This window comes from Carcharhinus amblyrhynchos, chromosome 30, assembly GCF_965287045.1.
Source record: "Carcharhinus amblyrhynchos chromosome 30, sCarAmb.v2.hapA, whole genome shotgun sequence".
In the NCBI taxonomy this organism is placed as follows: domain Eukaryota; kingdom Metazoa; phylum Chordata; class Chondrichthyes; order Carcharhiniformes; family Carcharhinidae; genus Carcharhinus; species Carcharhinus amblyrhynchos.
Genome location: NC_137353.1, coordinates 26,677,804 through 26,685,130, shown reverse-complemented (window position 1 = coordinate 26,685,130; position 7,327 = coordinate 26,677,804). Strand labels below are relative to the sequence as shown.

Here is a 7,327-nt window from a genome sequence, read left to right as displayed (position 1 = left end):
ATCTTTCACAGGATTAGAAACATTAAGTAGACTTCCTCCTGGGACATCACGCTTTCCAGGATGGTATTTTTACTGAACAGAAGTGTGAAAACTGAACTACCCCTAAGGAGTTGGCTATTTTGGGATGAAATAACCACAATGGTCAAGATATTCTCCCACCACCCCCTTCATGCTGCCCCCCACCCCCCCACCACCCCTCAAAACCTGAAGGCTCCCTCTGCCATTGAATTTTCAATATGGCCGAAGATCTCTCAAGCCCACTGACAGGACAATCTCCTAATAGAACAACCACAAAGTGAAAAGAGGAAGAAAATAATAATTGTAGAAACATTCGGACCAGCCTATTTTTGTCAACGTTTTGATAGTCCAGAATGCCAGGCATACTGATGGCTTGACTGAGCTGGGCTGCTGCTTTTAGCGTGCGGAAGAGGGGGAGGTGAGCAAGAGTTCTGTTTGATCCAGTTCCGTGATGTCATCGCCAATGAAACGCCAAGCTAATTACGCACAAGATGGCCACCTCCGACATTCGTCCAGGGATTGGCTGAGGGAGTGGAATCAAAAACATTGCTGGGCTTTTATTGAGCATTCAAAAGTAGCAGGTAAGCTTTGGTAATCTGCTTTTTCAGCTGTTTTCCCTGGAGTTTCCCTTCTAATGATTAATATTCATTTTGGAGGGGAATGGAGGATATGGAACTTTAGCGCTGTGTCAGTTGTCTCCGACACCAGACTTACTGGCAGAATTTGCACCTGTGCTAGGCGAGCTAAGTGAAGTTATAGTTGGATTATTTCTTTTCCCACACAGTTCCTTCAGCTCTGTACGTGCCAACAGACATTTGTTACCTTGTTCAAGCTTGCCAGTTTCTTTGTGAGCTTTGTGACTGAATGTCAGCAGGGTTATTTGACGATGAGAATGAGAGAGGGTTATCGTAACTGAGTCTTGTCCTTTTTTCACTCGACCATTTAGTGCAACAATCACTAGTGAGTGAATTGAAACAGGAATCCTGGTCAATCTTTCCTCTCCCTATGTCGGCGATGCTATGATACACGGCGGTACCTTAGCAGAGATAAATAGAGACTAGTAATTAAGTTTATTTATTTATTAGTGTCACTAGTAGGCTTACATTCACACTGCAGTGAAGTTACTGTGAAAATCCCCTGGTCGCCACACTCCAGCGCCTGTTTGGGTAACATTGAGGGAGGATTTAGCATAGCCAATGCACCCAACCAGCACGTCTTTTAAGCTGTGGAATGAAACTGTGGGAGCACCCAGAGGAAACTCATGGAGACACGGGGAGAATGTGCAGACTCCACACATACAGTGACCCAAGCTTGGAATCGAACCCAGGTCCCTTGCGCTATGAGGCAGCAATGCTCACCACTGTGCCATTGTACCACCCCTCCAGAGACCCAAAGTAATTCTCTGAGGTCCCCAAGTCCAAATCATGCCACTCCAGGGTGTGAAATTTGAATTCAGTGAAGATATCTGGAATTGAAATCCTAATGATGAAAACAATTGCCATAAAAATTCACTGTTGTCCTCAAGGAAATCGGCCATCCTTACCTGATCTGGCCTACCTGTGACTCCAGATCCAAAGCAATGTTGTTGACTTCTGAATGCCCCCTGAAATGGCTGAGCAAACAACTCAAGGGCAATTATGGGTGGGTAATAAATATTGACCCAGCCTGTACCATGAATGAATATTTTAAAATATAACGGCAATGGCCTGGTGGTATTGTCACTAGACTCATAATCCAAACATCTAGATAATGCTCTGGGGATCTGGGTTCGAATTCCACCATAGATGGTGAAATTTGAATTCAATTTTTTTTTAAATTGGAATTAAAAGTCTACTGATGACCATGAAACAATTGTCGTAAAATCCCATCTGGTTCACTCATGTCCTTTGGGGAAGGAAATTTGTCATCTTAAAACTCAAGGGCATGGGTTTAAGGTGAGAGGGGAGAGATACAAAATCATCCAGAGGGAATATTTTTCACACAGAGGGTGGTGAGTGTCCAGAACAAACTGCCAGAGGTAGTAGTAGAGGCGGGTACAATTTTGTCTTTTGAAAAGCGTTTAGGTAGTTACATGGGTACAATGGGTATAGAGGGATATGGGCCAAATGCAGGCAATTGGGATTAGCTTAGGGGTTTTAAAAAAAATGGGCTGCATGGATAAGTTGGGTCAAAAGGCCTGTTTCCACGCTGTAAACCTCTATGACTCTGTGTGGTCTGGTCTTCATGTGACTCCAGAACTACAGCAACATGGTTAACTCTGAACTGCCCTTTCAAGGTCAATTAAGGATACGCAATAAACGCTGGCCCATGAATGAATTTAAAAGAAATAATTTTGGCAGAGCAATGCAGAGATGACACTTATGTTCCATGAACACATTTTTAGAACTGTACGGTGGCCCAGGGATATTCGACTAGCGCACGACACTGGTCATGAGTTCAATGTGAAATGGATCTTACTAACTGTGGGCCTGCAGCAGCAAATATCCATGAAAGCTACTTGATTCATGTAAAAACCAAACTGGTTCACAAAATACCTTCTGGGAAGGGATCTTATCAATTTGGTCTACAGAACTTTTAATGCCTCAGAGCAACCAGTAATGGACAACACATACTACTTAGCCAAGTACCAAAACAATCCCACTTATTTACTGACCAATGGCACGGTGGCACACTGGTTAACAGTGCTGCCTCATGGATTCCGGGTTTGATTCCCACTTTGAGTGACTGTGCTGAATTTGTACATTCTCCCTGTGTCTGTGTGGGTTTTCTCCGAGTGCTCTTGTTTCCTCCCACAGTCCAAAGGTGTGCAGTTTAGATGGATTAGCCATGCTAAATTGCCCTTTAGTGACTCAAGATGTTTGAGGGATTAATGGGGTAAATACATGGAGTTTCAGGTATAGGGCCTGGGTGGGATGCTCTGTCAGACTCGACAGGCCAAATGGTCCTGTAGGGATTCTACGTTATCCCTACAGTGCAGAAGGAAGCCATTCTGCCCCTCCAGCCTGCACTGACAACAATCCCACCCATGTTCTACTCCTGTAACCTCATGAATTTACATTGCTAAGCCTGTGACACTAAGGGGAAATTTAGCATGGCCAGGCAGCCTAATCCACACATCTTTGGACTGTGGGAGGAAACCCACGCAGACATGGGGAGAATGTGCAAACTCCAGACAGTTACCCGGAGGCTAGAATTGAACCCAGGTCGCTGGTGCTGTGAGGCAGCAACGCTAACTACAGTGCCACCGCACTGCCATTATTCTGTGATTCTATTCTATGTACTAGAGGACAGCTGAATAGGGCCAGATGAGGCAAGTTGGATCCCAACTTGACTTAAAGAACAAAACCCTCCTGCCTCGGAAAACTAAAAGACGTTTAATGAGATCAGATGCAGATATTTTGCCAATGGTATATTTATTCTCATAACTATATTATCAAATTATAAAGCTCCTCGTCATTATCTCACTGAGGAGAAACCTGAGCAAGTTAAGGCCCATCATACAGAACATGCGCACAATCCAAATGGACAATAAGGAACAAGGTATTATGTGAGCTGATACCAGGCTTAAATTTTCAATGTCTCAGTGCAGTGGGAGGAAGGAATAGTGTGGAACAGTAGGAATCCCATGTGTTCTAGGTCTTGGGAATGAATGAGCTGGAATGGGAGATTGTGCAAAACACAGAGGAGCTTGCAAGGAGGGCATGTCCACGGGCAGCACGGTGGCACAGTGGTTAGCACTGTTGCCTCACAGCGCTAGAGACCTGGGTTCGATTCTGGCCTCAGGTCACTGTCTGTGTGGAGTTTGCACATTTTCCCCATGTCTGCATGGGTTTTCTCCCACAGTCTAAAGATGTACGGGTTAACTTGAATGGCCATGCTAAATTGACCCTTGTGTCAGTGGGATTAGCAGGATAAATGTGTAGGTTACTGGGATAGGGCCTGGGTGGGACTGTAGTCAGTGCAGGCTTGATGGGCCGAATAGCTTCCTGTACAGTAGGGATTGTATGAAAATCCATCTAGGATTATTTATTTGGCGCTTAAGAGAGAAGTGTGCAGAAGTAATAACAATAATTGTATTAGACAAACAGGGAAATTCAAAGAATTTGTAATAGAGGGAGAAAGATTGGAGGTGAGACACAGATCCCATCCCAAAGAAACCGACTTGTACCCCTGTGGGAATCCCAAACAGCATGGAGACTATCCTTAACATTTAACACTGGAACAGAGTAGTATTGATAAACCTGAGTAAGGCAAGTGACAGGAGAGAGATCAGAGGTGAGCAAAGGATAGGAGTGCCATCCTCTGCAAGTTTCCCTCCGAGCTGCTGATGGCAAACTGACTTTGCCGTCGGAAAACCCACCCAATATCCCTGTTCTTTCACTGTCGCTGGATCAAAAATCTAGAATGCCCTTTTTAATAACACTGTGGGTGTACTTACAGCACGTGGACTGTAGTGGTATAAGAAGGCAGCTCACCATCACTTTCTCAAGTGCAATTGGAGATGAGTGAGAAATACCAGGCCTAACTAGTGATGCTCATATTACTAGAAAGAATTTTAGAATCATAGAATCTCTACAGTGCAGAGGGAGACCCATTGGCCCGTTGAGTCAGCACTAACAACAATCCCGCCCAGGCTCTATCCCCATAACCCCACATATTTACCCTATATTCCCTTGACACTAGGAGAATTTACTATGGCCAATCAACCTAAACCACACATCTTTGGACTGTGGGAATTAAAACTGGAGGAAACCCATGCAGACATGGGGAGAATATGCAAACTGCACACAGACAGTCATCTGAGGCTGGAATTGAACCCGGGTCCCTGGCGCTGTGGGACAACAGTGCTAACCAGTGCTTTAGGCAAGTCTTCTATTGAATGAGTCCAATTCGTCCCACAGTCTGAAAGACGTGCTGGTTAGATGTATTGGCCATGCTAAATTCTCCCTCAGTGTACCCAAACAGGTGCTGGAGCGTGGCAACTAGGGGAATTTCACAGTAAATTGCACTGTTAATGTATGCCTACTTGTGACTCTAATAAATGAACTTTAAACTTTCCTTACTTCCTCCTACACCTGCACTGATAGAGACAGTTTCTGCCCTAACTTCAGAGATAGTCACATGTTGTCATCATGCTTAAAAGGTCATAACCTTTTAGGTTCATTGTCCACCTCTTGTGTTGCCCTTAAATTCTCCTTTCGACAATTCTGTTTATATTGTATTTGTTTTGTTAAATCCATGTCAGTTTTGTTAAGGTGTCCCACTGAGGTCTGAAGCTCTAATTTCACGTGTGACCCTATCTGTTGATCAAAGATTTGCTCAATTCCCTAAAATTGCAGGTGGCTGCTAACATTTTCACCTTGGTGACATATATCTCCAGTTTCTTGCCTTTCTCCGTGGTTGTGAGCAGAATTTCAATCACAACTAGGTCATTTATCTCGAACTCGAAATGCACATTTGGTGTGTGTGAGGTTCCCTAATGCACTTCCATTGCTGTACTTCATAACTCCACCGACTGCCTATTACACATTTATTTTAGTTATTTACTAGTCACAAGTAGGCTTACATTATCCTCCACAGCAGAGTTTGCCCTGACAGGGACAGATGATCTGGGTTTAGTGTCAGACTATTTGGCATTTTCACAGACAGGGATGGATGCCTGGAGGTTCACTGCATTGACTTCAACATGTTTATTTATTTATTAGTGTCACAAGTAGGCTTACATTAACACTGCAATGAAGTTACTGTGAAAATCGTTTAGTCGCCACGCTCCAGCGCCTGTCCGGGTACACTGAGGGAGAATTTAGCATGGCCAATGCACCTAACCAGCATGTCTTTTGGACTGTGGGAGGAAACCGGAGCACCTGGTGGAAACCCACGCAGACATGGGGAGAACATGCAGGCTCCTTACAGCCAGTGACCCAGGTCCCTGGCGATGTGAGGCAGCAATGCTAACCATTGTGCCACCGTGTCATCCACACATACAACCTCTACTAAAAATATCAACTTGTTTTTTTCACATATCCTGTGTATAACTGCAATTGCACAGTGTGTGACTGAACCAACAGTAAGAACTATGCCACAGTTCCTAACTGCTCTGCCCTCTACATCGGACCCTAGAACTTTTTAGTATCCTCTCTCCACTCATCACAAAGTGCTAAGTATTTAACTACTGCGTACTGAAATTAATTTCAACTGGGAAACAGAGATTGCAATTTTCAAACTTCAAATATCATGATTTTTTAAAAAAATGTGACTTGCCATTTTGCATCTTCTTGCCTCGAATTTAATGCAGCTTCTGAAACCCAGTTTTAAACTTGACAGGCCAACTGGCCTCCATCTGATGATTAATATCATCAATCAGAAGTCACAGCCTGCATTCCCAAACAATGGCATTATTTACAAAACCTTTTCTCAGGTACTGAACCAACACCTGCAATGAGTAGCACTATATTGTCCAATTCCAATTCTCTTCCCATACCTACTGGTGCACTAAGGCAGACTTTGGACACGATTTTCCCCCAAAAAATTCTAAATGTCCGATTGTGTTCCCAGACCTCCAATCGCTGGCCTCGCTTCAGCCCCCAGCCCCTGATGCAAAGTCCTCCCTTCCCTCCCCTCTTCCTGCCCCCCCCCAGCCTAACTCTGCCCCTGTATGGCCCCACTGCCTGTGAGCCCCACTCCCCCAGGCCCCAACCACTTGGCACTGCCAGGGTGCCAAACTGGCAGTGCCGAAGGGCATGGCCTCCTTGCTCCCGACCTCCCAGGGAGCCTCAACAGCCTCTGGTTCCGCCAGCGAAGCCATCACGTCAGGTCCCAATTGCTGGGGACCAGCTGTGATCCCCGCTGGTGGGAAGCTTCACTGGCAAGATCGGAAACACTGGCAATGTCCACTGCGCAATGGGCAGTGCCAAGGGAGAGGGGCCTGAGAGGATGAGGACTCACAGGGATAGGGCCATACTAGGGGGAGGTAGGAAGGGAGGAGAGGGAAGACTTTGCGTTGTGGCTGGGGGCTGATGCGGGTCTGGCGGTTGGAGGTCAGGGCCAGCCATTGGCCAATACTATCCTGGGCTTTCTAAAGACATTCAAACGAATACTTAGATCAACCTCACGCTGGGGAACGTCATAAATAATGACCTGGGAGATTCTGGTTGCAATTCCTATTTTTTGACCTCCCACCAAATTTTCCAGCCCACTACACTATTCAACCAGCACAGCAGGCCAAGAAAATCACACCCTTTGTCAGTTTTGATAGCTAGTAATTCCCAGAACAGGTCGCTAGTCTTTGCCAGGGGCTTATAACTTGAGG

General features: G+C 45.3%; 1 long non-coding RNA gene across 1 annotated transcript in view; it reads left to right on the top strand.

Moving 5' to 3' along the window:
• The first annotated feature begins 509 nt into the window (after positions 1-509).
• The window catches only part of LOC145360201 (uncharacterized), a 148,236-nt gene continuing 141,418 nt past the window's right edge, over positions 510-7,327 (top strand). The window contains exon 1 of the long non-coding RNA XR_013889673.1: positions 510-599. This is a non-coding gene — a long non-coding RNA (uncharacterized LOC145360201). The remainder of the gene's footprint in view (positions 600-7,327) is intronic.